The 16927-nt window shown below is 38.6% G+C and overlaps 1 protein-coding gene across 7 annotated transcripts in view; it reads right to left on the bottom strand.

Annotated features, from left to right (window-relative positions):
• The window catches only part of SHLD2 (shieldin complex subunit 2), an 82946-nt gene that overhangs the window by 43245 nt on the left and 22774 nt on the right, over window positions 1-16927 (bottom strand). The window contains exon 1 of one of the 7 annotated variants that reach the window (XM_047824395.1): window positions 13287-13326. The exons of 5 other annotated variants lie outside the window; for them this stretch is intronic. The gene's annotated coding sequence lies outside the window, so the exon portion shown is untranslated. Of the gene's footprint in view, window positions 1-13286; window positions 13327-16927 lie in introns of those variants that run through there. One more of the 7 variants, XM_047824393.1, reaches the window with a different exon arrangement.

Below are 16927 nucleotides of genomic sequence, written 5' to 3'. Positions count from 1 at the left end.
AACTTGAAATTGTAGAAGCTAGGTGATCGTTACACAGGGTTCATCTTGCTACTTTTATATATATTTGAAAACATCTATAACAAAAAGTTAAATTGCTTTATAGGTCACATGGGAATCAAGTTTCTTTACCTGTCAAATGAGAATAACATCAATCCCTGTCTTACAGTGTTATTGTGGGATGGACACAGTACTCACTCAGTAAATGTTAGTCTTAAAACCTGGACACTCTATACACACACACTTGGTAACACAAACAAAAACCAAGCCATTGTATTTCCTCCAAGGTTTTGTTTTTTTATGTATATTTTTATATAGTTGTAACTATAAAATTGAAATAAGTTCGTATTCTGTTTCCACGGTTTTATATGGCCACCGTTGTATGTCAATCTATAATGTTCCTAATCATTTTTAATGCTAGCTTAAAAATTCAGTGATGAATCTAATTTAGTTAACCATTAATCTCCAATTCATTAATTTGTTTCTAACTTGTCACTATTATAGTCATTGCTGCAATAAATGATTTGGGGCATTGACCATCACGTTTCAATTATTATCTTGTGGTAATCTCCCAGGTGCGGGATTATTGGGTCAAAGACATGTCCATTGTTACCGCTCTTAAAATGTATTATTGTGTCATTTGCAAAAGAACTGAACAGTTTATAAAGCCACACAGGACAGCTGAGGGTTCCAGCTTTACACAACTTTGTTAGCGGCTGAAAAAATAATTGTACTAGTAAGGGTATTGTGAGGTAGTTTACTGTTGTTTCATTTGCATTTCCCTAGATATATATAAATAGAAAAAAATAGTAAATTTTAAATTATATTTGGATGACTATCCTTAATTTATGAGGAGCTATGCAAGCATGTGTGCACTCAGGCACACAAAATAATAAGAAAATCAGATCAGAAGATGAGCAGATACATAGTACAGAAAAAATACGTGGTTAAAAACAAAGAAAACTTTTGTCCTCCTAATAACATGAACGAAAAATGTATAAATTAATGAGAAAACATTACTACCTATCAAACTAGCAGGGATTCATTTAAAGGATACAAAGGTACAGGGAAATGACTTCTACTGACGGGTTTAAACTAGTAAAGCCTTTCTGGAGGACAATACGGCAATATATGTTAAAAGTCTTAAAATTCTGCATCCCTTTGGCCCCACAATTGCACTCCTAGGAGTTTAACCCAAAGGGAAAAACATCAGATACACTCTCACGTATTTAGCTACAAGGATATTCATAGCAGCATTGTGTAAAATGTTAAAAAGGAGAAAGTGAGAGGGTGTCTGGGTGGCTCAGTAGGTTAAGCATCTGACTTCAGCTCAGGTCATGATCTCATGGTTCATGGGTTCGAGCCCCACGTTGAGCTCTGTGCTGACAGCTCAGAGCCTGGAGCCTGCTTTGGATTCTGTGTTTCCCTCTCTCTCTGTCCCCCACCCCCGTTTGCTCGCTCTCTCTCTTTCCCTCTCTCTCTCTCTCTCCCTCTCTCAAAAACAAACATTAAAAAAATTAAAAAAAAAATTAAAAGTGATGAAAATGTGCATCCATTGAGGTCTGTTAAATAAATTATGGCACAGCCATACAAAGGCAAACTCCACAGCCATACACAGCCATTAAAAATCACAAAGGGGGGTGCGCCTGGGTGGCTCAGCCGGTTAAGCATCTGACTTCAGCTCAGGTCATGATCTCATGGTTTGTGGATTCAAGACCTACACCGGGCTCTGTGCTGACAGCTCAGAGCCTAGAGCCTGCTTCAGATTCTGTGTCTTCCTCTCTCTCTGCCCCTCCCCTGCTCATGCTCTGTCTCTCTCTCTCTCAAAAATAAATAAACATTAAAAAAAAAAATCATGAAGAGGGAGTGCCCAGCTCTTCAGTGGAAAAGCATGCAACTCTTGATCTCAGGGTTGTGAGTTCAAGCCCCACATTGGGTATATATTACTTCACGGGCCCAGTACACTTCTGCTGCGCCACTCTGCTCAGCACAGGTATAGATTACTTTAAATAAATTGAGGAACCTGGGTGGCTCAGTCAGTTAAGTGGCCGACTTCGGCCCAGGTCATGATCTCATGGTTCATGATGAGTTCAAGTCCCGCATCGGGCTCTGTGCTGACAGCTCAGAGCTTGGAGCCTGCTTCAGATTCTGTGTCTCCCTCTCTCTCTGACCCTCTCCCTCTCTCTCTCCCTCTCAAAAATAAACATTAAAAAAAAAATTTTAATAAATAAAATTTTTAAAAATCATGAACACATGTAATATCATATTTTTCCTTAGTATACTGATATATAAAACAAGAAGACTATAGAAAATTGTATATGGAAGAATTTTATATTTTAAAAAAATTTTTTTATTAATGTTTATTTGTTTTTGAGAGAGACAACATGAGCAGGGGAGGGACAGAGAGGGAGACACAGAATCAGAAGCAGGCTTCAGGCTCTGAGCTCTCAGCACAGAGCCCGACGCAGGGCTTGAACTCACGAACTATGAGATTATGACCTTAGTCAAATTCGGACACTTAACCTACTGACCCACCAGACACCCCTATATTTTAAAATACAGTACTCAATGTACCACCATGTACCTTGAAGTTAAAAACCATCTCCCCTCCTATGTCAGAAAAATATGTGTTCTCCATAGTAACTGATACAAGTGGTAGTAAAAAAAAAAAAAAAAAAAATAGCTTTTCTACACTTTAATCTCATTTAATTAATCCAATTTGTTTGTTACCTTATGTCATTGTGCTAAGAAGTGACATGGAGTACTAATAACCCATGTATTACGTACATTCATGCTGAACTCTACTCCAAACAATCATCAATAGCTACTAAATGCTAGTACCAGAATTTCCCATTTAAGATGACAGAACAGTACCACACTTTAGGTGACTTATGAAAGGTTAAAAGATACAGTATTTGTCCTAAAAAAAAAAAAAAAAAAAAAAAAGCAGTTGAAGTTTAAAGCTATTACTCATTCTTTCTTTTTTTTAAAGCTATTACTCATTCTTGTAGCTAAACTAACAGCTACTAAAACAAACCTGTGAGCAGACAAGTGATTCCCTAAATATCCTTGCATAACCTTGACTTAATTTGCAACACTCTGGTCTTCAAGTGAGGCGTCTGTCATGGGCCCATAGCCACGAAAGGTCCACACAGTGCAGGGAGCGTCCTTAGTCCTACGGCAACACTGCAGGACTTTCTCCTTCCCGCTCCCTATTCCAGGCATTCACCCTTCTCCCGGTCAAGTCCAAGAATTTAAACAGGAAGCAAACCTTAATCTAGCTGCTTTTTTACCATAAGAATGTGGTGGCCAGACATTTGGCTTTGCCCAGAAGAGTCCTAGGTTAAGCATGCTATCCTGGTGTCCTGTTCAGCTTCCCTTTTCACTGGTTTAGAGATAAATTATACAGTCACCAAGTTAAGAACCACACAACTACATGAATAAATGCTCTAGCAGTGAAGAGTGTGCTTCCTGATACATTTTATCAGAAACATTTTAATAATAGGAACAATTTAAGGGAGAAAGGAAACATTCTGTTCAGTTTTCCTTTATGACTTCTTAAGTAATGAAATACTAATGGAAATTAGGTTGAATAGTATCTAAAACTTATAATATGCATTTGAGAATCTCACAACAAAGAATTAAATGAGGTAGAGAAAAGAATTAATATGTTTGGTAACTAAGGGGAAAAAGGGGCCTATGGCTGTCAAGTTCTGGGTAATGAAGCAGCAGACAATGGTACTAAAACTTCTGGATCCAGTCTTCCCACAAAACATCTCAGACAGCAAGACGTTAACTTGTCCAAGGCTCATGCTTTCTCAGGAATTCCAGTCGAATGAGAAATCCTAAATATACCCTAAAATATCACACTTCACATCCCCCTCCCCCACAGCAAAAGGACTAAACTCTGAGAAAGGAAATCACAATCTCATACACATAAGGTGGGTCCCAGGGGTCTGCCTGCCAACCCCTGTACTTGCTATCATCTCCACCCACTCCCTAAAAATATGAAAAACAAAACAAAATCAAGGGAAAAAACAAAACAAAACAAAAAACAACTTTGCAACTTAAGCCATGACCTTGCTTTATAAAACGTCACACTCAGCAAATGGCAACTTCATCCTTCCAGTTCCTCAAGCCAAAGAGCCTGGCATCCTCACTGATTGCTTTCTTTTTCTCATAACTTCCAATTGGTCATCGAATGCTTTTAGCCCTCCCTTTAAAATTCATTCAGAATTTGGCCACTTTGCTCCACCTTCGCCTGCCACTGCCCTGGTTCAAACCACCATGGTCTGGATAATTGGCAATAATAGTCTAATTGGTTTCCCTTTTTCCCCTCCGGCTCACTCTGATCACATGCCCCGGGTCACACAATCTGAAGGTAGTGGAGCAGGGACTGGAATGCAGGAAGTAGGAGCCTATGTTCCTAACCACTGTTCTCGATGTCCCTTTTCTGTCTTCACACATCTGTGCACCTAGAATCCAAGCTAGGACCTTGCCATTGAATCATGAAATATCCTCACAAAGCACTGACTTATCTAAAGAGGTGTGAAAAAAACAAAACTTCAGTATAAAGACGCTTCACTATCAAAGGATTCCACTGAGAAAGTTCACTGTAACTTAATAATGAAGTAAATAATAAATGGCTTTTAAGAAAACATCTTTTTTTTTATCCCTTCCTTCCTTCCTATCTGCCCCAATCCTCTCTCCCTGCCTCCCATCCCTTCCTCCCCCTACCCCTCACCTCTTCTATCTTCTCTCTCACTTTTTACTTTAACTACCTGGCAAGGAGATGATAAGCTTCCAAGAAATTAAATATTCAAAATTTTAAAACCTGTTGCTTAGCTGGTTGAAAAAAAGAGTTTCGGATGACAGAGCTACCTACCTGACCTAACCTTACACTTTCTCCCTTTTATCTTTAATATCCTTAAAGTATACCCCAGCACCCAAGCACACTTGCATTAATATTCTTCCCCCAGACTCTTGTTTATTATTTTTTAAAAGCTGAAGTATAGTTAAACATTCAATAATAGGCACAGAACTTACAGGTTCTGTTCAGTGACTATTGACAAGTGTCTACACCCATGTAACCATCACCTGAAACAAGATATGGCACATTTGCATGGACCTCAGGAAGTATTCTCCTGTCCTTTTTTTTTTCCCCAAGTAATCTCTGTACCCAACATGGGGCTCAAACTCATGACCTGAAGATCAATAGTCAGATGCTCTACTGACTAAGCCAGTCAGATGCCCCTTTCCTGTCCTTTTCTAAACAATTTCCCTCCCTCTCCAGTCTGTAATTATTTCCTGATCTCTATCAGTGTAGAATAGTTTTGTTTTTTCTTGGATTTCATATAAACCATATACTCTATGTTCATTAATGTCTAATTCCTTTCACTTCACACAATGGTTTTGAGATTCATCTGTGTTGCTGGGCCAATCTGTTGTTGGCTACTGTGAACACATCGCAATTTTTTTTCTCCATTTTGCTATAGACAGACATTTCAGTTGCTTTCAATTTTTTTAGCTATGGTGAATAAGGCTGCTATGAACAGTTTTGAATTCATAATTTCAAGGACATATTTTTCATTTCCCTTCATTAAATATCTAGGAGAACTGACAAATCATCAGATAGATATGTATTTAATTTCATCAGAAACTGCCAAACAGTTCTCCAAAGTAACTGTACCCTTTTGCACAACCACCAGCAATGTATGGTTCCAGTTATATCACATCATCCCCAGTGCTTAGTATACTTAGTCTTTCTTTTGTTAGTCATTCTAGACGGTGTGAAATGGTATCTCAGTGTGAGTTTACATTGCATTATTTCCCTGTTGACTAAGTGATGTTGACAGCCTTTGCAAATGTTTATTGGCCATTAGTATATCCTCCTTTGGGAAGTCTGTTCATGTCTTTTCCTCATTTTGTTACTGGACTATTCCTCTTTTGCTCATTTTGCTGTTGGGCTTTTGCAGTCCTTTATATGCCCCAAATACAAGTCCTTTGACACATAAAAGTGGTAGAAATTATTCTTCCATCACTGGACATTCTAATTGTTGGGTGTTGGCTGTATTCCTTTAAAGAGTGATGGATTTAGTTTGGGTACACGGTTGAGTTACTTGCAATTCATTTGACACTTTCCTAACTTGCTTCTGAGCTTTGTTAGGGTGAGTTTAGATAGGGCTGCAGTCTATGGCTAATTTAACCCCACTCCAAGATTTCCAGCCAGTGTCCATGTATGAAACAGTCCCTCCCTTCATGCCTACTAGAAACACACATTATTCCAATCTCTGTGTGAGCTCCTGGAAGTGTTTGGTGTACTGAGTTCCAGTGTGGCTTTCTCCAGCATTATGTGGTTTCATACTTTGCATATGCAGATGAGTATTCAACAAAAGATTCTAAAGGACCCTTCTATAGATCTCCAGAGATCTCCTAGTTCTATGAATTTCTGTGTAGTACTCTCTGCTCCAGTTTTTTTACCCCACAAATTCTAGTTGTCTTAACTTCTCTAATCTCTCCTGGGTTCCACTGGGGTTTCCTTACTCTGTGCTGCAATCTAGAAAGTGCCTACAAGCAGTATGCTGGGACACCTATAGTGCTCATGTCATTTATTTCAAGGCTTGCCATCCTGCACTGACTGTTTTCCAATGTCTAAAAATACTTGTTTCGTATATTTTAATCCTGTTTTCTAGTTTACAATAGGAGGGCAATTTTCAAAGCAGTTGATCCTGCACAGGAAGATGTACCATTTTTATAATAACTCTCTCTGTGTTATTTTTTAGTGGTTACTCTCCAGATTAAAATATGCACCTGCTGTAAGTTATTATGGTCTACCTACAAATAAAAGTGTACTAATTTAGTGTATGAAATTTATGACAGCATAATTCCATTTCCCTCTTGTGGCATCCTCATGGTATTATACTCTATTTCTATATAAGTTGTAAACCCCACATATGTTAATATTTTTGCTTTAAATAGCCAATAGTCTGTGTGCATATATTATACATAGCCAATAGCCTATGTGTATACATTATCCAAAAAGGTACCAAAAAGTTTTTCTATGTATTTGTGCCACTATTTACCATTTCTGCTGTTCTTTGTTCTTTTCTGTATACCCAAGGTTCCATCTGGTCTCTTTCATCTTTACCTTGTAGAACATTTTTTAGCACTTTTTGGCAGTTCAGATCTACTAGAGACAAATTCTTTCATCTTTGTTTTAAGTTTATTTATTTTGAGAGAGAGAGTACGCCATGGAGGCGCCATGCACGCCAGGGAGGTACAGAGAGAGAGAAAGAGAGGGGTTCCCAAGCAGGCTCCACACTGTCAGTGCAAAACCCAACACGGGGCTCAATTCCACAAACTATGAGATCATGACCTCAGCTGAAATCAAGAGTCAGATGCTTAACCGACTGAGTCACCCAGATGACCCAAATTCTGTCACTTTTTAATCTGTGTGAAAATATCTTTGTGTTACCTTGATTTCTATAGACTATTTCTGCTCAACATATAATTCTAGGTTGACAGGGGTTTTTTTTTTTTTTCCCCCTTCAGCACATTTATGGCTATCATCCCATTGTCTTTAAGCCTCCAGTTTTTTCTTTTTTTCTTTTTCTTTTTTTTATGTTTTTACTTATTTTTGAGAGAGAGAGAGAGAGAGAGAGAGAGAGAGTGAGCAGGGGAGGGGCAGTGAAACAGGGAGACACAGAATCCAAAGCAGGTTCCAGGCTCTGAACTGTCAGCACAGAGTCTCACACAGGGCATGAACCTACAGACTGCGAGATCATGACCTGAGCCAAAGTCAGATGCTCAACCAACTGAGCCACCCAGGTGCCCCGCCTCCAGTTTTTTTTGATGAATAGTTAGCCATAACCCATACTGTTATTCCCATGTATATACTGTATCTTTTATTCGGCTGCTTGTGCAATCTGCTCTTTAGTTTTCAGTAGTTTATGATGTGCGTAGGTCTGGAATTTTGTTGTTGTTGTGTTTGCTTTTGTTTTGTTTTGCATTTAGACTACTTAGGGCTTGCTGAACTTCTTGATTCTGTCAACTAAAGTATTTCATCAATTTTAGAAGTTCTTGACCATGGTCTCTTCAAATATGTCTTCTGCCACTTCTCTCTTCTTTCTAAGATTCCAGTTATACACACATTAGACTGACATTATCCCATAGGTGGAAGAGTTCTTTCCTCCCTCTCCCCAACTCTCTGTTCTCTTGTTTATCAATTTGGATATATTCCATCAACAAGTCTTCACATTCACTGATCCTTTCTTCTGATATGTTAAGAAGATATTAAGCCCATGTGACACATTCTTCACTTCTAATACTGTATTTTTCATATCTGGAATTTTGTTAAGTTTATTTTTTTAATTTATTTTGAGAGAGAGATGGAGAGCAAGCAGAGGACGAGCAGAGAGAGAGAGAAGGAGACACAGAATCCCAAGCAGACTCCTCACTGTCAACACAGAGCCTTATGTGGGGATTGAACCCATGAACCGTGAGATCATGAGCTGGACCAAAACCAAGAGTCGGATGCTTAACCAACTGAGCCACTCAGGTGCCCCTTTGTTTCTAGAATTTCTGTTTGGTTCCTTGGTAGAGTTTCCAAGACTCTGCTAAAAATCCCCATCTTTTCATGCATAATGTCCACCTTTACCATTAGATCCTTTAGCATTCTTTTTTTCATAGTTATCTTTAAATCCCTATCTGATAATTCCACCAGCTGGATTATCTTTGGGTCTCTTTCTACTGGCTATTTCCTCTCCTGATATTTGGCCACATTTTCTTGCCTTTTCTTGTGTCTTGTAATTTTTTATGATAAGACAGACATTCTGTATAAAAATACATTAATGATTGAGGTAAGTAATATTCTACTTCTAGAAAGAGACATTACCCTTCTGTCAGGCCACTAGAATGTCCTCATATGTAAGTAATCTGGGCCTGGGCTTGGATGCAGCATTAGATTGATACAGTCTACCACTGGCTTCAAATATTTAGAGGGTGGGAATCAGTACTTTCACTAGAGCAGGGCCTGGGATCCAAGCCCAGGCAGGATTTCAGAGATCTGCCTGTGCTTCACGGCTAAGCCATGGGCTTTCAAAACTGTGGGAGTGCTTTTATGTGTACACTGTGATTGAACAATTTAAGTAAACAGATGGCAGATGGTGTGAACCAGGTTTCTCACTACTGGAGTAAGAATTTACAGATAAACAAGGGGAGGAATTTAGAATGATCTATGTGGCAATGGATTTGAGTTGGATATGTCAATATGAACTCATTTGTATATATACAGATTAGTATACTTCCTGGCTCTGTCAGCTGAGAGGGCCTACAGGCACAACATCTCAGTAGCAACAAGCACATCTAACACCTAGATCTTGGTTTCTCCATTCTCCAATTAAAGCAACCAGGGCTCCTTGGAGAAAAGGCTGACTCTAGGACCGTGGCACGAAATATAGAAGATAAACCTGGAGCATCAGCAGTGCCAAAAAGTAAAAAAAGTGACCACACACACACACACACACACACACACACACACACACACACACTGATGGGGGTATGTCAAAGAGGCATAGGAGCCAATTGAACCAGCTCCCAATGGCCAGAAGTGGAACAATTTCACCAACAAAATACAGTAGTATTGGATTATAACCTCAAGTATAAAATAAATATCCATGAGTCCATACTGTTAAAAGAATGATTGAACAAATAAGTAAATGAGGGGAAAAGAGACAAATTTCCCGCACAGGAGAACTCCTAATTTATACAGATACTCCACCCTTAAGGACAGGAAGCGTAACTACCCACTTCTTAAGTGTGGGCTTTGCACAAGTGACTTCCTTCCACAGAGTACAGCATGGAAAGAGAGGGAAAAGGAGAAACTTGAAAAACACTACCTCCATCACATCCTCAAGCTCAACATCAACGCCACTAAGTCATGTACCCTTACTACGATGTGTAGTAAATGACAATTAATCTCTGTGGTCTTCCTCCCCAAAACCTAAAACCCCATCCTAATTATGAGAAAAATATGAGCCAAATACTAATAGAGGGACATTCTACAAAATGCCTCAACAATACTCCTCAAAACTGTCAAGGTCATCAAAATCAAGGTAAGTTGAGAAATTGCCACAGCCCAGAGGAATCTAAAGAAACATGAAAACTAAATGTAACGTGGAACCCTGGATGGGATCTTAGAACAGAAAGTGGACATTAGGTAAGGTCAAAGAACATATGAATAAAGTATGGATATTAGTTAAAAATAACATATCAATATTAGTTCATTACTTATAGTACATATACCATACTACTATAGGTGTTAATAACAGGGGAAATTCAGTGTGGGGCATAAGGGAACTTTCTGTACTACCTTTGTGATTTTTCCATAAAACTAAAACTATTCCAAAAAATAAAGTTCATTTTAATTTTTTTTAAGTTTATTTATTTATTTTGAGAGAGAGAGAGAGTCAGAGAGCACAAGTGGGGAAGGTGCAGAGAGAAGGAGAGGCAGAATCCCAAGCAGGTTCCACACCATCAGCACAGAGCCTGATGCAGGGCTCGAACCCACAAACCACGAGATCAGGACCTGAGCCGGGATCAAGAGTCAGATGCTTAACCGACTGAGCCACCCAGGCACCTCTGAAGTTCATTTTTAAAAAAGAAAAAGACTGGGAACTCACTCTCTGCTTTAAGCATGACTGCCAGATTTTCCCATCTGTTAGGGAATTTTCTTTACTTTCCAGTCCCACACCTTGCTTTCCGCAGCACACGTGATCTCTCTCAACCCTGTTCTTCCTCCCCAGCCTTCCTTTTGGAGGGCAGCTTCCAACGTTGTGTGAAAGCCTGGAATGAATTAGAGGAGTTTCTCTCACCTCTCCTGCCCCGTCCCCATTCCTTGGGGACTGGAAGCATCGAGTTTTCCATTAGAGTAGTTCCAGACTCTTGGGGGGAGGTCATCTCCAGCTGTTTCCCTGCTTTCAGCCCTCCTCCATAACTGAAAACCTGGGGTGCTTCTGGGGAGTTTCTCTCATCTCTCCAGGTCAACCCCCTGCTTGCTGAGGGTGGTTGCTGTGCACTAGGGGGGAGTTCTGTGGGCCTCGAGTAGGGTCTCTGTCAGCTCCACTTACTTGGTCCAGGGGTGTGGTTCATTACCCCTGAGCATTCAGGGAAGACCTGTAGGTGAGAGCTGGGGCCAGGTGCCGACTTGCCCTTTGGTATAAGAGCAGCCGGGGCTCCTCAGGATCCTAGCCCATCCACACTAGCCCATATACACCAGCCCGCACCAGCCCACCCTGCCAAAGTGTGGCTGGTTTCTCCTCTCCCCTCATCTGCTGCTGGAAGGTTCCTCCTCTGTGGGCTGTTCTATCCCAGAGCAGCGATGGGTTTCTTCTCTAGTGTGAAGCTTTCATTACTTTCTGGAGTTTGGTTCATTTAGGTTTCCTTGTATCTTCAATCTCTTCCAACTGAGCCAGCCAGGCACCTCCAAAATACAATGCTTTTTAAAAGAGACCTTGGGAGGGGCTCCTGGGTGGCTCGGTCGGTTAAGCATCCGACTTCGGCTCAGGTCATGATCTCACGGTCCGTGAGTTCGAGCCCCGCGTTGGGCTCTGTGCCGACAGCTCAGAACCTGGAGCCTGTTTCAGATTCTGTGTCTCCCTCTCTCTCTGCCCCTCCCCTGTTCATGCTCTGTCTCTCTCTGTCTCAAAAATAAATAAACATTAAAAAAAATTTTTTTTAATAAAATAAAAGAGACCTTGGGAATTAAACTTAGGGAAACTTATCAGAAAGAATAGAGAATAAAATAGATGATAATATAAATAAATAAATAAATAAATAAGGAAATTGGAAGTCCAGTCAAGATAATTTAATATCTGTATAGTAGAGGCTCTAGAGGAAAAAAAAAGTCAATTAAATAATTCAAGAAAATGTCCCCAAGTTAACTAATGTAAGTTTGCTAACTGAAAATACAGAATGCCGTCTATGACCATACCACCCTGAATGCACCCGATCCCGTCTGAAAACACAGAATGCACAGCATAATGGATTACAAAAGTACACTTATACTAAAGCATATCTTTTTGAAATGTCAAAGGAGTAGAAACAAAGAGAAAATCCTACAAGCTTCCCAAGATGGAAAAATAGGTTACAATGGGTGAGGAGTTAATGATTTCAAACTTTCAACAGCCACAGGATAAGCTAGAAGACAGTGGAATAAAATCATCAAAATTCTGAAAGAAAATGATTCCAGTCTGACAATAATACACAGCCAAACTATTAATCAAGGTTGAGAGAAAATTTAAGGCCCTTTCAGACATGCAATGTATCGAGTAATATGTTCCTATTCCCTTTCTTCAGTGAAATGTGGGAGTGAACCGGGAAAGAAGACAACTCAGGAGAAAAGATATAGAAGATCCAACACAAAAGAAAAGAGAACCCCTGGAATGATAGCTGGGCTCTCAGAAAACAGAAGCTACCCCACACCAGAGCACCTTGCCCTGGGAGGCATTTCTTCAAGATGACGACGCTAACAGAATAAATGATGTGAGAGAAAACAGAACTTTGGGCAACTGGTAGAAATTTTTGAGTTGAGTTAGTGGTGATAATGACCCAGAAATTCCTATACACAAGTTATCCCCTCAACTGAAAAGTCAGGTAATGTCAGTATGTCAACGATATTACTTAAAAACCCACAGGTAAATCCCAAACAGCTAAGAGTTGAGGATAGCTACCTCAGAGAAAGGGGAATGAAGGCGGGGACTGAGAATTCCTGTTTGAACAATCCCTGACAAACTATTTAACCTGCTGAACTGTATAAACTTGAAAAAATATATACATAGAAAAATATGGAAGATGGGGAAAGAGTATAGAAAATCCACCTTGACAACTAAATCTGACCTCTGGAAACAAAGAAGTCTGACAAAATTGTCCCATAAAGTAAAAAATGACAAGAATGAATGAGTTTGGGTGGGGTGGGGGAAGAGTAAGAAAGAAGTAACATTACTTCCATGCTACCAAAACTCTGGTCCAATGCTCAGCATCAACAACAGAAATCCGTAAGTTTCTGGGCTCCATGTCCCTAGCCAGTAAAGTGGGTGTAACAGTATCTCTCACAGGACCACTGGTAGGCTTAAATCAAGATAATGCACATGAAGTGCTTATAGTGATGTTAGATATAAATATTATTAACACAGTTAATAATTCACTCTTCTTTAAATAACCGAAATTCTTTTTTGATATCAAATCAGCCAATTCAACTATCACAATACTGAAGAGTTTACTTGAAGAGTTACCTTGTCTACTCAAACATCAAGGCTTCCAACCCTTTCACAGATGTCTCCTAAAAAAGAGGGAGGGAGATAAACTGACTATCCAAGAGAAAGAGAAATTGTTTTAAAAAATACTTATCACACTAAAGTATTGACTGTACCAGAAAAACTACCCAGGTCACCATGCTTTATCTTACAGGTTTTCGTTGATTATGATCAATCATTCACTCACTAAGCAAGTCAGCAATTAGAATTGAAAACTTTGTACCAACTGTACATTAATTCAGTAATCCTGAGGCAAGAATTTTTCTATTTCAAAATAAGCAAAGTCTCCAACTTATGCACAGATTGTCTTCTCCAAGTTCAATTATACACTGTTAAAAAGCTTGAGAAGCATTTTTCCAAAGAAACAAAATTATGAAATAAAGCTGAGACCCTGAGCAATCACCATAGTAAGTCCATAAGTACCTAAAAACCATAGAAAAAGAAATAAAACCACTTCTTTTGTGCTCCCACAGCTAGTAAAAAAAAACCAACAAATAGCTCTTATTTGAGATTAGACATTATATGCCACATCTGGTTTCATTCATCTTTGTATCCTTTTAAACATAAACCATATAAAGCAAAGTAGCCGCCTTCTCTCAGGAGCTTAAAATATTTACTTAATGAATGAATACCTAGAATTAAGAGTCCAGCTTGAACCATACTCTTTCCTATGGAGAAATGCATTACAATTTCCAACTGAAGGAACATCTTCCTTTATCCTGGCAACAAGCCCAGTTTGAACACCAAGAATAATACAGTGTCAGCAGATACTCCATCGACATAATAGTCATTCCTCCTTAGAAATCATATTTTGGTCAGAGATCACTCATATTATTGCTAAGTATATAAAAATCACTAAATTGGGTTTTCCAAATATAAAACTTGACCTTCAAAACTTCCCTGATTTCTTTCCCTTTTAATAGCAGCCATCAACATTTTATCTGGAAAGGTTTTTTTCCCTAGTTTTATTGGGATTTAATTGACATATAATATTGTATTAGTTTAAGGTATACAGCATAACAATTTATGTACATATAATGCAAAATGATCATGATAATTCTAGTTAACACCCATCACCATACAGTTACAATTTTGTTTCATCACAAATGTGATGAGAACATTTAAGATCTATTCTTCTCTTAGCAACTTCCAAACACGCAATATAGTATTTTTTTTTTTAAGAAAGAGAGCACATGTGAGCTGGGAAGGAACAGAGGGAGAGAGAATCTTAAGCAGGCTCCATGATGAGCACAGAGCCAGACACAGGCTTGCTAGATCTCACAACCCTGAGATCATGACCTGAGCTGAAATCAAGAGTTGGATGCTTAAGCGACTAAGCCACCCAAGGTGCCCCTTAATACGGTATTTTTAACTATAGTCACCATGTTGTACATTACATCCCCAGAACTAAGTTATGTTATAACTGGAAATTTGTACCTTTTGACCACCTTTACACATTTCCCCCATCCCCCACCTCTGGCAATCACAGATTGGTTCTGTGTCTGGGACTTTGGTTTTTTAAATTTTTTTTTTTCAACGTTTTTATTTATTTTTGGGACAGAGAGAGATAGAGCATGAATGGGGGAGGGGCAGAGAGAGAGGGAGACACAGAATCGGAAACAGGCTCCAGGCTCCGAGCCATCAGCCCAGAGCCTGACTCGGGGCTGGAACTCACGGACCACGAGATCGTGACCTGGCTGAAGTCGGACGCTTAACCGACTGCGCCACCCAGGCGCCCCTGGTTTTTTAGATTCCACATGTAAATGAGATCATACAGTATTTGTCTTTCACTTAGCATAATGCCTTCACGTTCCATTTTTTTTTTTTTTTGCAAACAGCAAGATTTCCTTATTTTTTATGACTGAATATTCCAATGTGTGTGTGTTTGTGTGTGGGTGTGTGTGTGTGCGTGTGTGTGTGTGACACACTTTCTTTATCCACTCAGCCACTGATGGACACTTAGGTTGTTTCCATGTTCTCAGTATTATAGATAATGCTGCAGTGAATAAGGGGGTACAGATGACTCTTTTAAGATAGTGATTTCATTTCTTTCAGATATATCCCCAGAAGCGGAATCACTGGATCAAATGGTCATCCTATTTTTAATTTTTTGAGGTAGATTTTTGATTTGCAGTTTCTGTACTACTTCAAGTTAGTACAGAAGCTTATCAACTGCAAACTTAATACCATGTTCCCGCAAAATACCAAAAAAAAAAACCCACCCCGTATTAAACAATATTCAAACAAAAAGATCTGATTAAAACCCAGTATTTCTGTAGCTCAAATGGAACTACCTACTCTCTGATATTTCAGAAGCAAAATAGATAAAGTTACCCAACACAATAACAAATTATTTTAGGCACCAAAATAATTGCAAAAATAACTGAAAATTATGTTAAAATTATAGAATTTAGTAAACATATCCAATATGCACAATGATACTGATTTTCATAGTTTAAAACCTGAGAGAAATTTACCTTAAAAAGAACTCCTTTAATTTTTCATTACTCTAAAAAAAACAATTCAATCTCTATAATATACCCAAACATGAATAAAGATTAATTTATGCTAGAGAGAGAGAGAGAGCTCACTTCAAGCTTTTTTGAATGACTGATCATCACGTTTCTTCTTCCAAACACAAAATTCATATAGATTGTCACCTTAAATGAGATAAAGCATGGAAACTGCTTAAGCTCCAATCTAGTATCATAAATTACTCCATCAATGTTATTTCTCTTGAGCACTCTTTCTGCTCTAAAATTCTAAACCCCCAATAAAACCAACTTACTTTATTTCTTTATAATGCTTTCATCATATGTAAATGTATGAAGGCTATCTAAATATTTGTTAGAACAAATGTAGGAGGCTGAAGACTACTTGATGATGACTACTGACAACAGAAGCAGAGACACAGGTCATGTCATCAGCTGAGGAGACAAAAGCATCCCTAGACCACCGACTACATGAACACAACTAAAGATTTTTAAGTGAGGTCTATATGTGATATTTTTGAAAAATATTTGTACATCCAAGAAAATTTAATCATAATTAATTAAATCTATGTTGACTTTCATTTCAAGAATGTTTTCTGTAAAAAGAGCAATGTGCAATGTCTCTGCATTGGTAACCTATGTAATAAAACATGAAACTAAGGAAAAGCAGAGCAGGAACCATTAATGTATCACTTTTAGAGATCTATCCTTATGTGAAAAAAGTAAACATCATTAATTGCAAGCATATTCCAAACTTTTAGGAGAATTAAGTGGATTAAGAAATAAAGATTAAGAGGGCATAAAGAATTTGACACTCTTTCTATGATTTCAATATATTTTATAGGCAAATTGACACATCCATCTAGCTTGTCAGAAGGGCTGTCATAATATTCTCAGGTTAACATTTTAATAAAAGTTTTTCTCATTTTTCCAAGTATCTTAGACAGCATTAAAAACTTCATAACATGATGTCACTGCTTTGGAAAAAGTCTGGTCGTTCCTCAAAAAGTTAAACATAGAGTTGCCATATGACCCAGGAATTCCATTCTAGCTATATACCAAGAAAAACTGAAAACTTACGTCCACACAAAAACTTTCACAAATGTTCATAGTAGCATCATGCACAAT

This window comes from Prionailurus viverrinus, chromosome D2, assembly GCF_022837055.1.
Source record: "Prionailurus viverrinus isolate Anna chromosome D2, UM_Priviv_1.0, whole genome shotgun sequence".
In the NCBI taxonomy this organism is placed as follows: Eukaryota; Metazoa; Chordata; class Mammalia; order Carnivora; family Felidae; genus Prionailurus; species Prionailurus viverrinus.
The sequence above is the reverse complement of the archived record's forward strand: the minus strand, read 5'-3'. Positions and strand labels throughout refer to the sequence as shown.